This window comes from Aegilops tauschii, chromosome 4 (genome assembly GCF_002575655.3).
Source record: "Aegilops tauschii subsp. strangulata cultivar AL8/78 chromosome 4, Aet v6.0, whole genome shotgun sequence".
Lineage (NCBI taxonomy): Eukaryota > Viridiplantae > Streptophyta > Magnoliopsida > Poales > Poaceae > Aegilops > Aegilops tauschii.
In genome coordinates this window covers 218,067,933-218,092,613 of record NC_053038.3, presented here as the reverse complement: position 1 = coordinate 218,092,613, position 24,681 = coordinate 218,067,933, and positions in this window count along the sequence as shown.

Below are 24,681 nucleotides of genomic sequence, written 5' to 3'. Positions count from 1 at the left end.
GCCTGGTCGCTTGCGGGGGTCTCTGTGACGTCGTCTTGCCGAGCTTGGTCTTCTGTTGACGCCGATACGGCTCTCGCGGAGCCTTCCTGACCTTGCGTCATTTCAGCTGTAGCGTGGCGCAGCGCGCCCTTGGCTTGGTGCTCCTCTCGAACCGCCACCAGCGCTACGCTGGTAGAGTATGGGGTAGCGGCCAGGTAGAGCACCAGGGGCTCGAGAGGTCGTGGCGCCACCATCACCAGTGGGCTAGTCAGGTATTTCTTGAGGTCTTGAAAAGCTCGGTCGGCCTCCGGGGTCCACTGGAATGGGCCCTTCTTCTTCATCAGCTTGAAGAAGGGTAGGGCGCGCTCTCCTAGCTTGGAGATGAAGCGTCCCAATGCAGTTACCCGACCAGCCAGCTTCTGCATTTCCTTAAGGGTCTGCGGTGGGCTCATGTCCTCAATGGCCTTGATCTTCTCTGGGTTCGCCTCGATCCCTCTATGGGACACAAGGAAGCCCAGCAGCTTGCCGGAAGGGACACCGAACACGCACTTCTCCGGGTTAAGCCGCAAGTTCACCTGGCGCAGGCTCGTGAAGGTCTCTTCCAGGTCTTGAATCAAGGTTCGTGCCTCCCAAGACTTCACCACAATGTCGTCGACGTAGGCCTCCGTGTTTCTCCCGAGCTGCCCCCCAAGGCGATGTGCATCAGCCGCTGAAAGGTTGCGCCCGCATTGCGCAGTCCGAAGGGCATGCAGGTGTAGCAGTACACCCCACACGGGGTCAGGAAGGCAGTCTTCTCCACATCTTCTACCGCCATCTTGATCTGGTGATACCTGGAGAATGCATCCAGGAAGCACAGCAGGTCGCACTCGGCGGTGGAGTGGACGATCTGATCGATGCATGGGAGCGGGAACGGATCTTGGGGGCAGGCCTTGTTGAGGTTGGTGAAGTCGACGCACATTCGCTCCTTCCCGCCTTTCTTCGGCACTACGACGTGGTTCGCCAACCATTCGGGGTACCGAACCTCGCGAATGGCACCCGCCACCTCCAACTTGCGGGTCTCTTGGACGATGAAGGCCTGCTTCTCCATGGACTGCCGTCTCGCCCGCTGCTTCACAGGGCGCACATTGAGGCATACACTTAAATGATGCTGAATCACCTCTCTCGGGACTCCCACCAGCTAATTGGGCTCCCATGCGAATATATCCTTGTTTGCGCGCAAGAATTTTACCAATGCTTCCTCTTGGCTCGGGTTGAGGCCGGCACCTATGGTGAAGGTGGCTCCCGGGGAACCGTTCTCGTCAACCGGCACCTGCTTGGTTTCTGCCTTGTCTTGGGTGAACAACTGCTTCTTCTTGGTTGGCGCGGCCTCCTTGACCTCGGGGGCACCAGCGCCGACGGGCTGCGTTGCCGCAGCGGCCTTGAAGGCGAGTCTGAGCGCCATCACGGCCTCCTTGGTCTCCCCCTTGATGGTGAGGACACCTTTGCTTCCAGGCATCTTCATGAGGTTGTAGGCCAGATGAGTCGCCGCCATGAACTGGGCCAGAGCTGGGTACCCGAGGATGGCGTTGTATGGGAGGCCAATGCGGGCGATGTCGAAGTCGACCAGCTCGGTGCGGTAGTTGTCGCGCGTGCCGAAGGTGACGGGAAGGCGGATCTGCCCCAGAGAGTGGGAAGCACCGCCACCAACTCTTGAGAAAGGCTTGCTGAGGCTGAGCCGCTCGGGCGGCACGTGAAGGAGGCCGAAAGCTTCCACAGAGAGCAAGTTGAGGCCAGCGCCGCCGTCGACGAGGGTCTTGGTGACGGCCACGTTGCAGATGGTGGGCGTGCAGAGCATCGGGAGAATGCCCGAGCTGGCAGTGGTGACAGGGTGGTCTTCTGAGCTGAAGGTAAGGTCAGCCTTAGGCGCAGCCCACCCGGGTGGAGCCCCCGAGCGCTTGGAAGCGGCGCCGATCTGGCGGAGGAACGGCTTGACGTGGCGATCTGAAGGCGGCGCCTGAGAGCCGCCTAGCAGAGCCGCGACTGCATGGTGCGCCGGTGCCTCGTAGCGCGCAGTGAAGAGGTCGCGCAGCTCCTCCCAAGACGCCACGGTGGATCCGAGAAGGTTGAGCAGCCAGGCGCGTGGCTCGCCAGCGAGGGCCATGGGAAGCCAGTTGGCCATGACCTTGTCGTCACCCCCGGCCTCGAGGACGTCCTCCTCGTACGCCAGCAGGAAAGCCGACGGGTCTGCCACGCCGTCGTAGCGCGACGGCATCTCCGGCTTGAACTTGGGCGGCCACCGCACCCGCCACAGGGCGGGGGCCAGGGCTCAGAGCCCCCTGGCCCCATCGTCAATGCTGGCCGTCGGAGTCGGTGGCGGGGCGCCTACCAAGCGGGCGGAGCGCAGTGGCGATGGAGTGCAGATCGACGGAAGAGAAGCTACGGCGCACCCCTACCTGGCGCGCCAAATGTCGGATCACGGGTTCCGGCAAAACCCTTAAGGTTCGAACACTGGGGTGCGCGCGAAGATTTCCTCCCTACCAATCTACGCCCTAGCTCGCTAAGATCTCGCGGACGAACTCGACGAACTCACAACACAAAGACACAAGATTTATACTGGTTCGGGCCATCGTTGTGGTGTAATACCCTACTCCAGTGTGGTGGTGGTGGATTGCCTCTTGGGCTGATGAACAACAGTACAAAGGGAAGAACGGCCTCCCGAGGTTGAGGTGTTCTTGTGCGTGGCGAACTTGTGGATGTGAGGATCCTCTGAATCCGTTTTTTTCCTACTGTGGTGGCTAGTCCATTTATAGAGGCCCTGGTCCTCTTCCCAAATATTGAGCGGGAAGGGAGCCAACAACGGCCAATTTGAAAGGGGATAGCTAGTACAGCTTCTCCTGACAAAAGTGGTCTCCGCCTGCGAAAGGCTCTAGTGATGACGCCGTCTTGGGCTCCACGGTGACCTCCGTCCTGCCATCCCGCTGGTCTTGGTCTCGTTGCACCGATATGGAAACCTTTGCTTGATGCCTCGGCACTCCGCGCCTGCGCCTGCCTCCTTAGCACCAAAGAGGAAACAATGACGCAGTGTGCGCTGGCGCCCACCTGGTCTTGATCGTCATGGCTCACGTCACGAGAGCCTCGCGAGGTTTGCCCTGCCTTGATTTCTCCGCTCCTCGCGAGGCAGCCTGGTGAGGCCGCTCCTGAGGAGGTCTTGCGTCGTCCGCCCCGCGAGGCTTGGCCCCTCGCGAGGGTCTTGAATGTCTTGTTGATGAAGGTGGGTCGTACGGGCCTGCTAGCACAGCCACGCCATGGGCCGCAGGCAGGCAAGTTTGGGGACCCCCGTTCCCAGAACGTTGACAAGTGTTCTCGCGCGTCTTCAGCCACCTTCTTAGCCTTGATCCTAGCTTTGACTTCAACGCCGCGATAGCCCCCGTGCCCATGGTCATCCAACGCAATCTTGCGAACTAGGTGGATGACCATGTGGACGAACTGGTCGCGGAGTTCGCCCCTGAAGACAGGGCGGTTGTGCTTGCAGCCGAGGGAGGCAGTGCCGATGATGATGATGAGGAAGACGCCGGCTGTAGCGCACCTGGCTAGGCCTGCATTTCCCTTCCTGTTCTGACCTGCATGCCAAAAAATTTGGGTACGGCCATACGAGGCGTCAAAGCACTTTTGGAGAGGGGGAGGCCCCTTATAATGTATGAAATGATGAAATGCTTTTGAGATAGACTCTGGTACGTGCTGTCGTGAGACAGGAGGCTCCCTACCGAAGTAACTGTCACGACTTATCTTTGGTGCTGTTGGCCTTGAGCGGGTTCTGGTGTTGCGGAAGCACTCCTCTGCCGAGGCGGGATCACTAGGGTTTAAGCCTCCTGGGGAGCCTGCTGGCCCACCCAAGAGGGCTTCGCGAGGAGCCGATTGCCAGATTACGGCAAGGTGTGCACGCGGTGATCCTCCGAAAGTCCCATTCCTGACCCCAAGGGGGCCTCGGTGCCGCTTGGGCTAGCCCGAGCAAGCTCGAGACGTGCATACCACGCCTAGTCCCCGCTCGCGTGGCGCTCACAGGGGGGTAGCAGGCGTCAGCCTTACTCTTAAACACAAACGAAAAGGCAAGAAATCACACGAGACTCCAAATCTCATTCCAAAAGATGGCAAATTGGGTTACAGAAAGAGGGTGAAAACAAACAGCCATGTTCATCACCTAACTAGTCTTCTCACCAACGTGGAGCTAAGTGCTTCCACTGGGCGTGAGCATAGTCATTGGGGGACAATGTCGACGGCCAGCGCGGAGCATCGTGCTTCCACTTGGACGTGAGTGGGAGCCCCTGTGAGGCCCGATCGCGGCGCTCAGGAGACTTTGGGGCGTCTATAGCCCCAACTCATTATTACGTGAGAGTGTCACGAGCAGAGATCCTCACGGGCATCGACAGCGCCTGACGAGGGCCCCGCCCTGCACCTCCCCCGACGAACGTTGGGGCGTCCAGAAACCAGGACGAGACCAAGGGCAAGGGGGATGCTAGCGGTGCCCCGGCGATCGCAGGCCCCAACCGCCGGGGGGAAGGGCTTGCCGGCACCTTCCCCGGTAGGGGGCCTACCTTCGTGCGGCGCGAACCGCCATCATGGCAGCGCCTTGATCCATGCGGCGCAGGGGAGGCCCTCGCGCCGGGCTCCCCCACGCAGCTCCCAGTGCATCGCGTCCGCCTCCAGTGGGGCCATCATCCTGAGGTCCATGGATGTTGCCATGGCTTGGTTCACCTATGGTCCATGGTTAGCGTAATCGTGCCCCTGAGATATTGGCTGTACCCGGGTGGTTGTCGTTTTTGAAGGCATCAGTGAAGCTCCAGGGTGGCTCGCGAAGAGCCTCGGCCTCGCGTGGCCTCGACGCCCAGGCTAGTGAGGGAAATGGGCAGGGGCTTCTTCTTGGAGCATACAGCAAGTCCGACAGCGGAGGTACAGGGGTGCCTGAAGCCGCCATCCTCGAGTCATCACCTGGTCGTCTGGCATCGGTGCTTGCTAGGCATGGCGGCAGGTCATGACGACCGTAGGGTGGCATCTCGGTGCGGCCCCAGGAAGGGTACTCCGGCCCCGCCACGCCCGAAGGTAACATATCCTGGGTAGGATGAGCGGCGTCACGGGCCAGGTTGGTGCTGCGAGGTCCTCTGGGCCCCTCAAGGAAGGGCGCGCGGGTGTAGCGGGGGCCGGCGCATGCCCCCGGCAGGGCTTGCAACGTAGGCAAGGTGCGGAAAGTTGCTGCGCCCCTACAGGCAGCATCGAGCAGCTCGGCAACCCGCTCCAGCAGGGTGTTGTGGCCACCTTCCGCCAACCTGCATCGCAGTAGCTCTCGTGCCACGATGGGCACGGCTTGCATTCCTGCTCCCAGTGGGTGTGTTGCATGGTTGCCACGGCATAGCTTGAAGATCGCGTGGTGGCGCGGTTGCAGTGCAGTGTAGGACGCACCCCTACCGTGCCGCCGACGACCGACGACGCTGAGCGGCGTGTGAGCTGCGAGGAGTGCGGAGTGGAGGTCTTCTTGGGCGGAAGGCGTTTCTCGGGCAGTTCGAGCGGCCCAGTGCTCAGCGTGAACTCGAGGAGCGTTATCCATGAGAACGGCAGAGCATTGGCGAGTCGACCGGCAGAAGAGAGGTTCCGACGCACCCCTACGTGGTGCGCCAAATGTCGGATTCAGGGCTCCGCAGACCCAAGATAGATTCGAACTCTAGGGTGCGTGCGAAGAACTCAACCACCCTAGTCTGCCAACTCGTCGATCTCACGGCCTAGCTCGATGAACTAAAGAGGAACGGGATAAGGCAGTTTACCCAGGTTCGGGCCACCTTGCGGTGTAATACCCTACTCCTGCTTTGTGGTGGATTAGCCTCAAGGTGGGCGGAGGATGAACTAGTACAGTGGAAGAACAACCTCAGGAGGTGTGTTCTTGTGTTTGTGTGAGCTGCTGAGGGTGTGGAGGGTTTGGATCCCTCTCTATGGTGGTGGCTAGGCTATACTTATAGTGCCATGGTCCTCTTCCCAGAATGAAGGCGGGAAGGGATCCCACAATGGCCAAATTCGAAGGGGGACAACTAGTATATCTTATCCTGACGAAAGGTGGTCTTCGCCTGCAAAGCTTCTGGTCGTGACGTCGTGGTGGGCTCGGCGATGACCTCCGTCCTGCTGTCCTGGCGGTCTTGGTCTTGATCATCATGGCTTGCGTCATCTGAAACTCCTGTGGTGAGGGCTCGCATAGAAATCTCCGCTCCTCAGGAGCCAGCCTAAGGAGGCTGCTCCTTCTGGAGGTCTTGGCGTCGTCTGCCTCACAAGGCTTGGCCCCTTGCGAGGGTCTTGTGTTGTTGGTGCTGAATATGGGCCGTACCAGGCCGCCGATGGAGCCACGTGGTGGGCCACAGGTAGGCAAGTCTAGATACCACGGTTCCCAGAATGCCGACACCTGACTTGAACAAAGCTTTTCCAAAGGACCCCTTGCCACACATTGATTAGATTTTTGATTCCACCTCTGGATGTGACTTGTTGTCCTTCTTGGATGCATACTCTGGGTATCACAAAATCTTCATGGCCAAAGAAGACAAAGAAAAAACTGCCTTCATCACCCCGTGTGGCACATTTGGGCTGAAGAATGCTAGTTCTACGTTCGCAAGGGTCGTGCATATGGGGTTCGAGCCACAACTAAACAGGAATACTGAAGCATACACGGATGACATCATGGTCAAACCAAAGACAAATCTTCACTCATAAAGGATTTAGAAGAAACCTTTGCAAACTTGCAGAAGATGAACTTGAAGCTTAATCTAGAGAAATGTGTATTTGGCTTTTCGTCCGGCAAGCTCCTTGGGTTCTTTGTGTCTCAGCGAGGGATTTAAGCCAACCCCGACACGATCAAAGCAATAGAACAGATCCAAGCCCCGAAGACAGTTAAGGATGTGAGGCTCTTGACTGGCCGTGTAGCTGCACTAAGCAGGTTCATTTCTAAATGCGTTGAGCGCGCCTTGTCGTTCTTCAAAATTTTGAAGAAGGCTGGTCCAGTAAAATGGACTCCGGAAGCAGAGGCTGCGCTGCAAGATTTGAAAGCTTACCTTTCTTCTGCTCCAACCTTGGTCGCACCCAGGCGGCGAGAGCCATTACTGCTATACCTGGCGGCAAAAAATCAAGTGGTTAGTGTAGCCTTGGTAGCACAGAGGGAATTGGACAACGGAGAAGCTACTGCGGCAGAACCCGGCAGCGTTGAGCCAACTTTATCCCCGGCAAGGTCTGCCGGCGGCGGTGGGGGGAAACCACACATCTGCGCTGATGAACAGGAGGGGGTGGCAAGAAAGAAAATGGGGCAGTGACCAGTTTACTTTGTTAGCTCCCTCTTGCGGGGGGCTAGGTCAAGGTACTCTGGGGCCCAAAAACTGATCTTCGGCCTCCTCATGGCCTCAAGAAAGCTGCGCATTACTTTCAAGCCCACGAGATCACTGTGGTGTCTCGCCTCCCACTACATTGGATCTTGAGGAACCCCGAGGCTACCGGCAGAATAGTAGAATGGGCTCTGGAGCTGTCAAGTTTTGCCTTGAAGTTTCAAAGCACAACAACTATCCAAAGCAGAGCATTAGCGGAATTCATAGCAGAATGGAGGCCAACTCCTCAAGAAGAACTTGTGGAAACTTCCCTGCTCGGCAAGGAGGCCCCTAAGGAATGTATAATGTACTTTGACGGTGCTTTCTCGCTCCAAGGTTCTAGCGCAGGAATATTACTCATTGCGCCCACCGGAGAAAACCTCAAGTACGTCGTCCAAATGCATTTCCCTAGGGAAGACGCCACCAACAACATGGCAGGATATGAAGGGCTCCTTGACGGGCTCCGAATTGCTGTCGGATTGGGATGCATGCCTACGTGGAAGAGGTGAGGAAGTTGGAAGAGCACTTTGATGGGCTGCAAATAAAGCACGTACCCCATGCGGAAAACAACATCGGTAATCACATATCGAAGTGCGCTGAATAGAAGCTTCCTATGGAACCAGACACTTTTGTTCTCCACCTCATCCAACCAATAGTTTCTCCATTAGCCTTGGCTAGAAAAAGAAGGTATCTCAACACCAACAAACATATCCCGGTAGAGCACCCTCGAGCTGTTGGTGAAAAGGCTGCCAGAGGAAATCCTGCACTGGATGAGGAGCCACACCGTCAGGCGGAATCCCAGGTTCTCGCTATTGAAGCAAGTGCTCCCACAACCGTGTGGGGCGCCGGAGCCGCGAAGCATGTGACAAATAGGTTGCAAAGTTCCTCCCAAGAGGAGATCGAGGCGCGCGGGAGGCTGCGAAGCCGGGATCGAGGGGCCTCCATGAGGGCCAGGGGGAACCAGTTTGCCATGGACTTTGTCAGATTTTTGTCTCCGCAGACTCTTGATAGATTTGAACTCTGGGGTGCGTGCGAAGAACTCAACCTCCCAGTCTGCCAACTCGTGGATCTCACGGCCTAGCTTGATGAACTAAAGAAGAATGGGACAAGGCAGCTTACCCAGGTACGGGCCACCTTGCGGTACAATACCCTACTCCTACTTTGTGGTGGATTGGCCTCGAGGGGTTGAGGATGAACTAGTACAGTGGGAGAACAACCTCAGGAGGAGGTGTGTTCTTGTGGTCGAGTGAGCTGATGGGTGTAAGGATGGAATGGATCTGATCTCCTCTACGATGGTGGCGCTGCTCTACTTACAGTGGCCTTGGTCCTCTTCCCAAACGGAGGCGGGAAGGGATCCCACAACAGAAAAATTCGAAGAGAGACAACTGGTACATCTTATCCTGACAAAAGGTAGTCTTTGCCTACAAAGTCTCTGGTCCTGACGCTGTGGTGGGCTTCGCAATGACCTCCGTCCTGCCGTCCTGGCGGTCTTGGTCTTGTTGCATGGGAATGGAAACCTTCGGCTGATTCGTCGGGACTCCGCGCCTGCGCTTGCCTCTTTAGTACCAAAGAGGAAACTTCTGCACTGCGCCCGCTGGCGCCCGCCTGGCCTTGGTCGTCATGGCTCACGTCATGCGAACCTCGCGAGGCTTGCATAGAAATCTCCGCTCCTCAGGAGTCAGCCTTAGGAGGCCGCTCCTTCTAGAGGTCTTGGTGCCGTCCGCCTCACGAGGCTTGACCCCTCACGAGGGTCTTGAGTTGTCGATGCTGGAGATGGGTCGTACCAGGCCGTCGATGGAGCCACGCCGTGGGCTGCAGTCAGGCAAGTCGGGGTACCCCGTTCCCAGAAAGCCGACAGTAGCCCCCGGGCCCAAGGCGCGCTCGAACTTGGCTTCGAGGCGAAGACAAAGGGCAAGTGCGGATTGCAGCGGGCCCTAACTGCCTGCGCCCTCGGTCGACGTGTGGCGCTTGATGGGACATGGGGGTCTCTGCTTCCCCACGCGGCCTCGACAACTATCCCGGGCTGACAAAAGGCTGGGGCCTGCCGCTGAGCCTTCATTGCCTTCCCTTCATCTTGCTCCAAATCCCCTTCTCCCTCTGCTTAGAGAGCCTCCAAATCTGTCAAATCTTTTCCCCAATCTCGCCACGATGGCCACCGACAAGGCGAAGTCATCGGCCCCTGCCGCGCGCTTGGCCTCCTGGTTCGAGCCGGCCCTGAGTGCGTTCACCATTGCCGAGGAGAAGCACCTTGCTGCCGTGCTCCCACTGACAGCATGCAACGGCAATGAGGGAGGAGAGATGGTGCTCCGGGTCAGCTCCGCCAAGCCGGAGGCCTTGGGCGAGACCTTTTACCCCTTCTTTCTTCACAACGTCTTCGCGGGGCTCATTCCCCCCTTCCCCAATTTCTTCTACGCCATCCTCAACAATTATGGGCTCCACGCCCTCCATCTTAATCCCAACTTCATCTTCCTCATGGCGATCTTCGCCTTGTACTATGGGGTGTTCGTGGGGGTGGTGTCCTCCGTTGCGCTGTTCTGCCACTTCTTCTACCTCCGGGTAAGCAGTGGCCAGTGCTCTGGGTGCGCCGCCTTCATCGCGGCTCACGGCAGCAACGCGATCTCGAGGGCCAGGAAGAAGGTGGAGGACTTCAGGCACAAGTGGATCTTCCTGGACACCAAGTGCTCCCACGCTCGGCTGGAGCTGCTGACTGCCTTCCCGGCGAAGCTGGATCGATGGCCTCATGAGAAGCTCACCGACCCCCGGGCAGAGCGGTTGCTGGAGAAGATGATGGCTGACCTGGAGGCGGAGAAGCTGACAGGGGCCATGATCGTCAAGGAGTTCCTGATGCAGTGCCTAGTTCCACGCCAAGCACACTCGCGCCCCCTGTGGAGCTTCAAGGGTGTGGAAGACGACCTCCGGTTGCACCCGGACGGCCTGTCTGATGAGGAGCTAAGCAAGACCGTGCGCACCTTGCTCGGGAAGGACCAGGGCGGCCCCCAAAAGCCCATCTCCCGCTGTACCACCGTGACGACGGGGAGAAGCTGGCCGCCGCCATGCCTGTCTTTAACGAGCGGGGCCTCATGCCATTGAAGTCTTCCTAGCCCCCGATCTTCCTAGTGTCGGTGTCCTCCGGTGATCCCTCCGGGGAGGAGGGGAACGAGGACACAGAGGCAACCTTGGAGGGGGTGGGGGAGATATCTCCCCCGTGGCAGAGTGAGCTCCTCCGCGCCTTCTGTGGTGACGAAGGCGCTGACTAGTGCCTAGTCGAGGGGTAGCCGTGTTCCACTGGGGTCGCCACGAGGTCGGGGGCACTCCTCCAAAGAGGCTGAGGTAGCGCACCCCAAAGAAGGACATGACGGCATTGCTTCCCCGGGGCGGCGCCTCCACCTCATCGCTGGCCACCACCGTCGCAGAGCCGGCCGCACACTTGTCCACCCCTGAAGATGCGGCGAAGCCTGTGCCCAGGATGCTCGGGGGCACCGCGCTGCTGGGAAGGAAGAGGGAGTACGTCGCCGAGGACCAGTAAGTGTATCACCTTGTCTCTGCTTCCTATTCTTGATGTATTGCTCAGACATTTTCCTCTCGGTGTCCAAGTTGACGCTGGCGGCGAAGAGGAAGAAGGAGGCGAAGGCCTCCGGGGCCAAGCAGCCTACCACGGTCGCGACAACTCCGGCCTAGAAAGACGAGGCTACCTCGCATCCTTCCACGGCAGGGTTGCCCTCTCGAGGCTCGAGGGCCTAGCCTCAATAGAAGCCTGCCCCTGCGGCCAAGCCGACTCCGGAGGTGCTCGCCTTCAGCGCGCCTGCTGACGACCCGAGGGCTTCGGAGCCCCTGGTCATCCTTGCTGCTGATGTTTCGCTAGTCTTGACGCCAGCGCCGTCTCCTCCCCCAGCCACCATGCTGGCGGGCCGTGGTTCTTCTGCCATGCCCGGTACTCTTGAGGAGGTCTTCTCCGCACTGGACTGGCTCCGGGATGATCTTCGGGGCCCCGATAGGCGCAAGGCGTCGGGGCGCCTAGAGCTGGTCTCGGCGTGGCTCCAGGCGAACTCGTCCGTCAGAGCGGCCTGGGGCCAGGCCGGGGCTGCCGTCGAGGAGGGCAGGAAAGTGGACGATGTGGCCGCGGCCGCTCACGACATGGCGTTGAAGGACACAGCCACCACCGAAGAGCGCTACCTATTGACATAGTGCCAAGTGCGAGTTGTTGTTTCCTGCATATTTTTTACATCGCAGGAAATCAATATCAGACAGAGTCCAAACGCAACGAAACTCCACGGAGAATTTTTATGGACCAGAAGGAATGTAATGGGCCCTGGCTGCGCCTGGGGGTGCCCTGAGGGGGGCACAACCCACCAGGGCGTGCGAGGAGGCCCAGGCGTGCCCTGGTGGGTTGTGCCCACCTCGGGTACCCCCGGACTGCCTCTTTGCTCTATAAATACCCCAATATTCCAGAAACCCTAGGGGAGTGATAATCCCCAAGTGCTGGGAAGCATCGTAGCAATTCCCAATGGTGGAAGTGATAAGTATGGAGTGTCGAACCCACAAGGAGCTAAAGGTAAGATCAATATTCTCTCAAGTCCTATCTGCCACTCATACTACTCTACGTACACCGAGCGTTTGCTTCCAACTAGAAACGAGAAATCAAAACTACGTTGTGGGTATGAAGAGGATAACTTAGCACGATATCGGAGAGCTAAAATATAAAAGTAGGTGCTGTTATCATAAAGTTAGAATATATTACTAAATATTATAAATAGCGAGTGTGGAATAATGATGGATCGGTGTGCGCAATTGTCCTAGGCAATTGTTAACAAGACCGGTAATCACTATTGCAATTTCATATGAGGGAGAGGCATAAGCTAACATACTTTCTCTTCTTCGATCATATGCACTTATGATTGGAACTCTAGCAAGCATCTGCAACTACTAAAGATCATTAAGGTAAAACCCAACCATAGCATTAACATATCAAGTCCCCTTTATCCCATACGCCACAACCCCCTTACTCGGGTTTATGCTTCTGTCACTCAAGCAACCCACTATAAGAGAATCATGGACGTATTGCAACACCCTACAGCGGGAATCCCAACCGCTTGCGCGACACGGAGGGCACCATAGGACAGCACCAAAATAAAACATACAACTCATACCAATCTAGATCATCAATCAACCCAAAGACAAAGGATATCTACTCAAAACATCATAGGATGGCAACACATCATTGGATCATAATATGTGGCATAAAGCACCATGTTCAAGTAGGGATTACAGCGGCGTGCGGGAGAGTGGACCGCGTAAAAATGATGAGGATGGTGATGATGATGGTGATGTTGATGAAGACGATCACCGTGGTGATGATTCCCCTCCCGATGGCACTCCGGTGCCACCGAGAGAGAGGTGGAGAGGTTCTCCCCCTTGTTCTTCCTCCTCCATGGCCTCCCCCCTAGATGGGGAGAGGTTCTCCCTCTGGTCCTTGGCCTTCATGCCGATGATGGCCCCTCCGGGATCCTCCTCCATGGCCTTCGGTGATGATGGCCCCCTCCGGCAGGGTGCCAGAGAGGGCCTAGATTGATTTCTCGTGGCTACAGAGGCTTGCGGCGGCGGAACTTCCGATCTAGGTTATTTTCTGGAGGTTTCTGTATTTATAGGATTTTTTGGCATAGGTCTCACGTCAGGGGGGTCTCCGGGTCGTCCACGAGATAGGGGCCCACGCCCAGGGGGGTGGGCACGCCCCCACCCTCGTGGACAGCCTGGGGCTCTTCTGGCCCAACTCTTTTACTCTAGGGCTTCTTTTGGTCCATAAAAAATCATCAAAAATTGGCACGTCAATTGGACTCCGCTTGGTATTCCTTTTCTGCGATACTCAAAAACAAGGAAAAAACAGAAACTGGCACTGGGCTCTAGGTTAATAGGTTAGTCCCAAAAATCATATAAAATATCATATAAATGCATATAAAACATCTAAGATGGATAATATAATAGCATGAATACTTCATAAATTATAGATACGTTGGAGACGTATCAGCATCCCCAAGCTTAATTCCTGCTCGTCCTCAAGTAGGTAAATGATAAAAGAAATAATTTATGAAGTGTGAATGCTAGCAGGTGCACAAGTTTGATCAATGATAATTTCAATCACCTTTTCTAGCATCATTATATGTCATAACAGTAGCTCATCTCATAAAACTTTTCATGATCAAGTAACAAGCTATTCACATGTTAAAGTATAGATCATAAACTTTCTTGAAAACTAACAAATAGTGCTCTTAGTCGTCAAACAATTGCAATTCATCTTATTTTGGGGAAGGGTCTATGTAAGAGCTTTGATTCAGCAAACTCCACATACTCAACTATCATTTAATCTTTCACAATTGCTAACAATCATGTGATATTTATGGGTTCAAAGTTTTAATCGGACACAGAGAAAGATAGGGGCTTATAGTTTCGCCTCCCAACCTTTTACCTCAAGGGTAATGTCAACAATAATAATTTATGAAAACCTACATCCAAGTGTATATATATATCCGGATCGCTCCAACACAAAGTGCTTGCCAAAGGAAAAAGTGTAAAAAGGAAAGGTGATGATCACCATGACTCTTGTATAAGGGTAGAAGATAAAAGTAAAAGATAGGCCCTTCGCAGAGGGAAGCAGAGGTTGTCATGCGCTTTTATGGTTGGATGCACAAAATCTTAATGCAAAAGAACGTCACTTTATATTGCCGCTTGTGATAAAGACCTTTATTATGTAGGTCGTCGCTTTTATTTCTTCCTTATCACAAGTTCGTATAAAGCTTATTTTCTTCGCACTAATAGATCATACATAATTAGAGAGCAATTTTTATTGCATGCACCGATGACAACTTACTTAAAGGATCTTACTCAATCCTTAGGTAGGTATGGTGGACTCTCACGGCAAAACTGGTTTAAGGGAGGTCGGGAAGCACAAGTAGTATTTCTACTTGGTGCAAAGAATTTGGCTAGCATGAGAGGGAAAGGCAAGCCCAACATGTTGGATGATCCAAGACAATATAATATTTCGGATATAGGAAAACATAACCCATTAAGTTGTCTTCCTTGTCCAACATCAACCTTTTAGCATGTCATATTTTAATGAGTGCTCACAATTATAAAAGATGTCCAAGATAGTATATTTATATGTGAAATCTCTCTTCCTTCAATATTGTTTCATGAATTGTTCAAGTGACCAATTCTGCGTTTGCTAACTTTCAATAAGTTCACTAGCTATAATTATTCTGTGTGAATTCATTACTGCCCATGGTATAAGCATATGAAACATATATAAATTCAGATTTATGATATTCAATTCATTCAACCATTTACTCATAGGATATATGTGAAGCACGTGAGTAAATGACAAACTACTCCAAAAAGATATAAGTGAAGAACACTGAGTAGTCAAATAATTAACTAGCCATGGGAGGATTCTTTTTTATTCAAGATTTCAGATCCAATGATTTTATTCAAACAACAAGTAAAATTGAGAATACGCTCCAAGCAAAAAACACATATCATGTGACGAATAAAAATATAGCTCTGAGTAAGGTATACCGATAGTTTTGAAGACGAAAGAGGGGATGCCTTCCGGGGCATCCCCAAGCTTAGGGTCTTTCCACTCCTTATTCTCCTCATATCGATATCTCACTCAAAGCTTGAAAACTTCAATCACACAAAACTTAACGGAACTTCGTGAGATAGGTTAGTATGATAAAGAGTAAACCATTCACTTTGGTACAGTCAAAGACAAGGTTCATAATTGTTCTCACACAATCCCTACTGTACCATACCATTTCTACAATTTATATTGGGAAATATAAGCCATAGAAACTAGAAAACAAGCAAACTATGCAATGAAAACAGAATCAGTCAGAAACAGAACAGTCTGTAATGATCTGAACAGAAACCATACTTCTGCTACTCCAAAAATTATGAAATAAATTGGTGGACGTGAGGAATTTGTCTATTAATCTTCTTCAAAAATAATCAACTCAAAATCACTCTTATGTAAAAAATGGCAGCTAATCTCGTGAGCGCAAAGTTTCTGTTTTTTACAGCAAGATCACATTAACTTTCACCCAAGTCTTCCCAAATGTCTTACTTGGCACTTTATTGAAACAAAAGCTATAAAACATGATTACTAAAGTAGCTTAATCATGTAAAAACAAAAAATAGTAAGGGTAAATATTGGGTTGTCTCCCAACAAGCGCTTTTCTATAGTGCCTTTTAGCTAGGCATGATGATTTCAATGGTGCTCACATAAAAGAAAAGAATTGAAACATAAAGAGAGCATCATGAAGAATATGACTAGCACATTTGAATCTATCCCACTTCCTATGCCTACGGATTTTGTGAACACATAATTTATAGGAACAAGAATCAACTAGCATAGGAAGGCAAAACAAGTATAACTTCAAAACTTTAAGCACATAGAGAGGAAACTTGATATTATTGCAACTCCTACAAGTATATATTCCTCCCTCATAATATTTTCAGTAGCATCATGAATGAATTCATCAATATAACTATCACATAAAGCATTCTTTTCATGATCTACAAGCATAGAGAATTTTGTACTCTCCACATAAGCAAAATTCTTCTCATTCGGAATAGTGGGGTCACTAATTCCTAAAGTTGACACTCTTCCAAACCCGCTTTAGATGATAGTATTATTCGTACTCCAAAAGATATAAGTGAAGTTCATGGAGCATTCTACAATCAATATAGTCTAACCAATATCCAAGCTCAAAATATATAAGTGAAGCACACGAAGCATTCTATAAAACCATACTCAAAAGATTTAAGTGAAGCGCAAAGAGCATTCTATAAGGTCATACTCAAAAGATATAAGTGAAGCACATGGATCATTCTATAAATCGATGAAGGTATATCTCATACTAGCATGTTTTTTAAAGAAAAAAGAAAAACACAAGGGACAGGAATCATGTGAACAAAACAAAAACCAAGGTATACCGATAATTGTTGAAGAAGAAAGATGGGATGCCAACCGGGGCATACCCAAGCTTAGCTTGAGTATCCTTGAAATATTTACTTGGGGTGCCTTGGGAATCCCCAAGCTTGAACTCTTGCCTCTCTTTATTCTTCTCATATTGGTAGCTCCTCGATCTTTGAATACTTCATCCACACAAAACTTCAACAAAAACTTTGTGAGATCCGTTAGTATAATAAAGCAAATCACTACCTTTAGGTACTGTTGAAAACTTATTACAAATTTATATTAGAACTATATCTACTGTATTCCAACTTCACCATGGTTAATAACCCCCAATACTACCCATAGATTCATCAAAATAAGCAAACAACACACGAAAATCAGAATCTGTCAAAAGCAGGACAATCTATAGTAATCTGGAAGTTTAGTAAACTTCTGTAACTCCAAAAAATTCTAAAAATATGAAAATTTAAACAATTTGTACAGAAGTAATGTGAAAAAAGTTTCAGACCCATTTGACTTTCCAGTAAAAAATGTAAATTCACGCGCTACAGCCAAAGTTTCTGTTTTTGTACTGCACATAGTAAACAAGCAATCTAATCATCCTAAAACCAAAGCTTGGCACATTATTTTTATAATACAGTGGATATATACAAGGGGATAATTATTTTTAGAGAAGCTTCCATGATTTTTTTACATTGTTTCCATGAGCATGAACGCAAGTGTCCAAGGTCGACCCTTACTTCTCCAATGCATAACCTTCCAATCACTTCTCTTCTTGAAAAAACTTTTTAGGCATGAGAGGCAAGTAATTTTTTTGTATTTTCATTATTTAATATTTTTTTGTATGTTTCACCCACAACTAAACAAAAACAAAAGGAAAAACAAAATCTACTTAGTGAAGAAAGCAAACAAGCACACACGAGAATAACAACCCCACGCTATTGCTCCCCGGCAACGGCGCCAGAAAAGAGCTTGATAATCCCCAAGTGCAGGGAATCATCGTAGCAATTTCCAATGGTGGAAGTGATAAGTATGGAGTGTCGAACCTACAAGGAGCTAAAGGTATGATCAATATTCTCTCAAGTCCTATCTGCCACTGATACTACTCTACGTACACCGAGCGTTTGCTTCCAACTAGAAACGAGAAATAAAACTACGTTGTGGGTATGAAGAGGATAACTTTGCATGATATCGGAGAGATAAAATATAAAAGTAGGTGATGTTATCATAAAGTTAGAATATATTACTAAATATTATAAATAGCGAGTGTGGAATAATGATGGATCAGTGTGCGGAATTGTCCTAGGCGATTGTTAACAAGACCGGTAATCACTATTGCAATTTCATATGAGGGAGAGGAATAAGCTAACATACTTTCTCTTCTTCGATCATATGCACTTATGATTGGAACTCTAGCAAGCATCCGCAACTACTAAAGATCATTAAGGTAAAACCCAACCATAGCATTAACATATCAAGTCCCCTTTATCCCATACGCCACAACCCCCTTACTCGGGTTTATGCTTCTGTCACTCAAGCAACCCACTATAAGTGAATCATGGACGTATTGCAACACCCTACAGAGGGAATCCCTCATCCTTGCGCGACACGGAGGGCACCATAGGACAGCACCAAAATAAAACATACAACTCATACCTATCTAGATCATCAATCAACCCAAAGACGAAGGATATCTACTCAAAACATCATAGGATGGCAACACATCATTGGATCATAATATGTGGCATAAAGCACCATGTTCAAGGGGATTACAGCGGGGTGCGGGAGAGTGGACCGCGTAAAAGAGATGAGGATGGTGATGATGATGGTGAATTTGATGAAGACGATCACCGCGGCGATGATTCCCCTCCTGATGGCACTCCGGCGCCACCGAGAGAGAGGAGGAGAGGTTCTCCCCCTTGTGCTTCCTCCTCCATGGCCTCCCCCCTAGATGGGGAGAGGTTCTCCCTCTGGTCCTTGGCCTTCATGGCGATGATGGCCCCACCGGGATCCTCCTCCATGGCCTCCGGTGATGATGGCCCCCTCCGGCAGGGTGCCAGAGAGGGCCTAGATTGATTTCTCGTGGCTACAGAGGCTTGCGGTGGCGGAATTTCCGATCTAGGTTATTTTCTGGAGGTTTCTGTATTTATAGGAATTTTGGCGTAGGTCTCATGTCAGGGGGGTCTCCGGGTCATCCAGGAGATAGGGGCCCATGCCCAGGAGGGGTGGGCATGCCCCCTGCCCTCGTGGACAGCCCGGGACTTTTCTGGCCCAACTCTTTTACTCCAGGGGCTTCTTTTGGTCCATAAAAAATCATCAAAAATTGGCACGTCAATTGGACTCCGCTGGGTATTCCCTTTCTGCGATACTCAAAAACAAGGAAAAAACAGAAACTGGCACTGGGCTCTAGGTTAATAGGCTAGTCCCAAAAATCATATAAAATATCATATAAATGCATATAAAACATCTAATATGGATAATATAATAGCATGAATACTTCATAAATTATAGATACATTGGAGGCGTATCAGGGAGTCGACGAAATATTCATCCAGCCGCCGCAGAGTCCAGCACTACCAGATCAAATCCAGACACCATCTCGGATGGGGTTCACCACCTCCATTGGTGCCTCTCCGATGATGCGTGAGTAGTTCTTTGTAGACCTTCGGGTCCGTAGTTAGTAGCTAGATGGCTTCATCTCTCTCTCTCTCTGAATTCTCAATACAATGGTGTCACGACCGGCTTTTCGGGATATTAATTTCCCAGAAAATGGCCTTTGTGCTCACCAGCCCCAGGATTACTGTTAGCTGATGAGGCACCAACTTGATACAAGAATTCCAAGCAAAGTACAAAATATGTAGTACAAGACCATTGTGGCCTAGGAGTACAACACTTGGTTTCTAGTGGTTGATGGCGGAAGGGGTTTGTGGTACATCTGCGTCTATGGGACTCCATTTCCCACAAGAACAGCTGACCAGGATAACTCCTATCTTCGCGAGGCTGCTATCACCTTTGCGTAGTTTCCGGGGCTGTCATCTCAATGCATATCTCCAAGCAAGGAATCTGGCCAAGACAATAGCCAGGGACAAGCCAGTGAGTACGTTTGAATGTACTCGCAAACATCAAGAACACGGGTATAATAAAACAGTGGATAATCATGCTCCGAAATATTTATGATCATAACGTCTGTCCCGAATTAAACGAAACTCTGTGATGCACGCATGCAGGAAATATATGAACATGCAATATGGGAATAATAATAAAAATGCACTGACCGAGTGTCTGAAATGACTCCTCGAAAGGTTGTAAATAAATTAATAATGCCACAGTCGGGCGTCTGAGCGCACCACATACAGGGCTTATAAAGAATAATTAAATAACAAACATGCCGCAGTCGGGCGTCTGAGCGACACCACATAAAGGGCTTATAAAGAATAATTAAATAACAAACATGCCGCAGTCGGGCGTCTGAGCGACACCACATAAAGGGCTTATAAAGAATAATTAAATAACAAACATGCCACAGTCGGGCGTCTGAGCGACACCACATAAAGGGCTTATATAAGAATAATCACAGTGAATATCCAGGAGGTAGAACCGTCCCAGGGATACTCAATAATTCAAATAATGTAAGAGGGTTAGTCCATAATAATAATAAACATAATCCTCATATGTCACAGGACATAAACAATATCTAGTCTAGCCGTTTCTCCATCCGAAGACCGTCACTAGATTTTTAATTTAGCCATGTCTCCATCCGAATACCGTTACTATGGTCCAGCTTAGCCGTGTCTCCATCCGAATACCGTTACTATGGTCCAGCTTAGCCGTGTCTCCATCCGAAAACCGTCACTAGGCTCATCTCAGACTGAAGTCCTTTCCCATGAACATGGCTATCCAAATAGATATGTCCTCTGCAGAGGGTGTACTCTTTTCCCACGAGTAACGGATTTATTTAGTCCATCGGGACTAATTCCGCCTATGGCCTTTTTATTGAAAACACGCCTGACCTGCACACACCAGCTTAACTTACCGGTGTCTGGAATCACCCACGACACCTGTCAAGTAAAACTCTAAGTGGGGAGGCTAAAACCTCGACGTAGCATGGGATCAAATTTATATCGCGCTCTCTAAGGGGTGCCCCCCTCTCGGACCCAACCGGAAACACCCATGCCCCCGGACCAGGTGGCATGCCTACCGGATGCATCCGGTATCTTCCACCATGGCCTCTCTGTACGGTGTGTGCTTTGGTGAGGGGTTGACAACTTACTGAACCATACCCTACCTGCGGCAGGGACAAGTGGTAGTACAAAACAAATAGGGGAAAAATTACTAATAAAGACTCGACCTAGGCCAACTCAGGAGGTCCAAGTATTCTCCGAATGATTAGCATAACCAAAAAATTTCCAATAAGAGACCGAATCACTGCTCATCACGCCTCATCATGCCATACCGGACACACTCGTCTCGATGAGGAACTAGGGACAAGCTCGTGTCTACCCAAGACCACGACTCTCCCGGCTTCCTACCGGTATGCATGAAAGCTCGCGAGGGTGATCACTATCGCCAGCATGTTTCATTCCAACAGTAAAGCATCTCCAAAATGCACTCATGCGTATGACTTCACCGTTACATAAAAATAACGTATGCTCCAAGTCAAAGTGGTGTTGTAACCGCATCAAAACACCACACAAAAAAATATTATGCCAGAGTTCAGAATGCTTGCCTTCAAGAGTATGCAAGTGGTGCACTTTTAGAAAGTTTTCTTCACTCTCCATTTCCTATTTTGAAAAAAAATCAAATAACAAATATTTCAACCACAGTACAAAAAGTTGTCCCAAATATTTTTGAAATAAATCTTAAAATAAACTAGATGGAATTTGAGAGAGGTAGGAAAAAGAATCAACTCATTTGGAGTTTTATTTTAAAAGATATAGCTAGTCAAAGTTTGGTCAAAGTTTTGTTTTAAATAAAACAGAAAAAGGAAAACGTTTCGATACAGAATACGCTTTCGGGGCCGGGGAAACGTACTTGCGGAAATACGCTTCCACTTAAGCCAGTGCGGGTGGCGCGGGGGTCACTGACAGTGGGTCCAGAGGGCCCACTGGTCAGGTTTGACTATTCCCCCCTCTCCCTCCTCTTCCTACGCCCGAACGGGGCGGGACTCCGGCGATCGCCGTCGACGAACGGCGGCTCCTCGAGGGCACCTGAGGGCAGGGATGGACCCGCCAGACCGGGGCGGTCCTCTCGGTGGTCGTTGGGTCGACGGAGGTGGAAGGAGTCACCGGCGGCGAGCTCCGCGGCAGAGAGGGCTACGGGAGTGAAGTGGGTTTTGGGCTCCGGTGGCTTCCGATCGAGGCTGAGGCGCTGGGCAGCTTCGTAAGAACGAGGGGAAGCGGTTGGTGGCGCTAGATGGGCGGGGGATAGCCTGGTTGCGACGATTGGCACCGGACGGCAGCGGCGGCCGAACCGGCCGGAGGTGGGGGAGATGGCCTCCTCCGGTCAATCCACTGCTTGGGGAGCTCTAGGGGGAAGGCTTGAGGTCGCCTGAGCGCTCGGAGGGGCTCGGGGCCTCCTTTTATAGGCGCTCGAGGTTGGTCCCACGGCGGCTGTGGATAAGAACGCCGGCGACCGCGGTGCTGTAGCTGCAGGGCGACGTGGCGGCGACGAGCGCGTGCCGACGGGCTCCAGGATAAGCTCGAGCTGTTCACAGGGGCAGCTGGCGCGCGCGGGTGGCTAGGGCGGCGCCGTCCATGGCAGGAGCTCGCTGCCGACGCCGGCGTGCCGCCAAAAGCTCTGACGGCGGCGTTGTAGGGCGCCAGAGGTGGCGTGGAGAGTGGGCGAGCGTAGTGCGCGGCTCTGCAGGTGAGCAAGAGCCAGGAGCGGAACGCGGCGACTGCGGTAGTGCAACGCGGCGACTCGGTGCGCGCGCGTGCAAAACGTGCGCTCTGGGCGCGCCCAGAGCACGCACGGGACGTGCTCGACGAAATGCCAGGGCGGCCTAGAGTGCTAGAGGGAGGTTGGCAATTAACAGGACTAGGATAGGGATAGCTATGGTCTTAGTGGACAAGGTTGCTGGGTTAGTGGAATAAGATCATAGTGCAAACTAGGGAACATGCCCAAAACTAACTGTGCACACCAAGTGTTCGACAGAATGCCAAGTGCATTTAGGCAACTCTTGGAGTGGCCAAAATCTCCAGATCAGGGTCTCCCTGGATGTAGGTGATGATGGCAAGGTCATTTGGGCAAAACCAGAAACTTGCTAGTGCATGTTTTGCAAAACTACAGTTTTGGACAGAAAGAAGAAGGTCTCATTGCATGTACTTAAAATCCTCCAATGGGTCCAATCTCCTGGGATTAAGGGTTTTGTAGGGAGGGCTACAAGCAGGAAAAGGCTCAGGGGCACTAGAGCAAAATAAAATAGGGTTGCAGTACAAATCACCAAACTGGACCAGAATGGAAAAGAGGTTGATTCACTCAATTTTTTTAAAGAACATCACTGGGTTTTAGCATAAGGTTGAATTATATGAATCTACTGACATCTCCAAACACTTGGAAGAATTTTTAAAGGAATATTTAAATAGGTTGTAGTGCAAAAATGCCCACTGGACCAGATTTGAAAAGTTGATGTAGAGCACAAAATCTCCAATAACCAAAAGATATTTTTGCATAAAAGTGATGTGGAAACATCACATGACATCCCCAAATTTTGGTGGAAATTTTAAAAGCATTTGCCAAAAGGTTGCAGTGCAAAACAGGCTCCAAATTTATGAAAGATCACTTTAAAAGAATAAAGCTGAGGGAAAGGCAAATCTTGCAAATTAAATCCACTGAGTAAGAATTGTTTCATAGAGAGAACATACAAGTCCAATAATACTTTTTGGAAAGTTTTCATTTGAGGTAAAAGCCCATAATACAAAAAGGGTAAATCTAGACAATTGGAAAAGTTTTATTTCCTGGCAAAATTTAATTAATAAAACAAGGTCAAAATTTTGGGGTGTCACAACACTACCCCCCTTAAGAAAAAAATCTCGTCCTCGAGATTTGCTAAAAGCCTTTTTGAACAAACATTGCTTTTATCAAAAGAAAACATTCTACTTTGCAATAAAAATGGGCTACAGTGAGAGAGCAATAAGTGGTGTAAAACCACAGTGTGGTACACTGGCGTTGCGCGAAAAAAACTAAGGTCGGGGAAAACGAGATATTTCTACGTGGATACAGTAATTCAGAATAAATTCTAAATTACTAAAACACGATGGTCGTACCCGAGAGTATAGTGCTCTCTCTGGCTGACAGGTGGACCCGGGGCCCACTGTCGGCCTCTTCTTCTACCTCTGGTTCTCTCTTCTCTCTCGCGTGCTCTCCCGCGCTTCCTCCACCGGCGACGCCTAGCGCGTAGGGCATCTAGGCCGTACTGCGGTAGTGCGCGGCGTGCTAGCTGCCGGTGCAGCGTGCACTCACCTCGCGGGCCAGTGCACTGTCGGCACTGCTCGCGGACTCGCTTCCGAACACCGGCGATCGAGCGACGAGTGGCGCTGGTGGACCTCGCCCACCGTACACCGATCTCGAGCTATAAAACGATCGCGGTGCTCCTCTCTTCTTCCTCACACCTGGCCTCGCTTCTACTTCTCCTCCCTTCTCCTCCATTGCTGTTAGCAGGCGCTCGAGACGAGGCTCTGATGGCGGAGGCGATGCCGGACTGGTACGTGGTCCTGGTGTGTGGAGGTTTGGCGACGCTGCTGGGGTTATCCGTGCTCTTGTGCGCGATGATCCTGGATGATCGTCGTGATGCTGCCGCTCGATTGTTAGCTCTTCGCGGCGGCGGCGATCACGAGGATTAGGTGCGGCATCGAGTGCTAACTGCTGTCGGTGTGCTGGGGCAACTCGCGCCCGAATGATTACTCACAAATCTCTCTTACGGAGACTGTGGTGTCCTCGAGTGTGCATAAAAATGTGTGCGAGGATTTGTGATTAGCGCACGAGGTCGAGTGGTTGTAGCTGCGAGTCTGTTGTTATGATGCTGCGCGAATAAAAATCTATGTCGTGAAGATATATACGCTGCAGCAACTCGGGGAAAGAAATCTCACTACAAAATTTATCGCGAGCGAAAATTAGTTAAGACAAAATTAACAGCAGTAAAACTGCTCACACAATTGAAACCAAAAATTTGATCTGTCGCACAAATTTTTGGATACCACGTACAAGTTATAGCACAAAATAAATACTGGGATAATAAACACAGCGGTGACGTTTACAATGAAAACGGCAAAAGGACCGGGTCCTGAGAAAACGCCTCTGGTACTGGGGCACATTCCTCTTCTATCGGGGGAAGCGGGTTGACCAGTCGATGGATGCGCCTTTCCTGGTCAG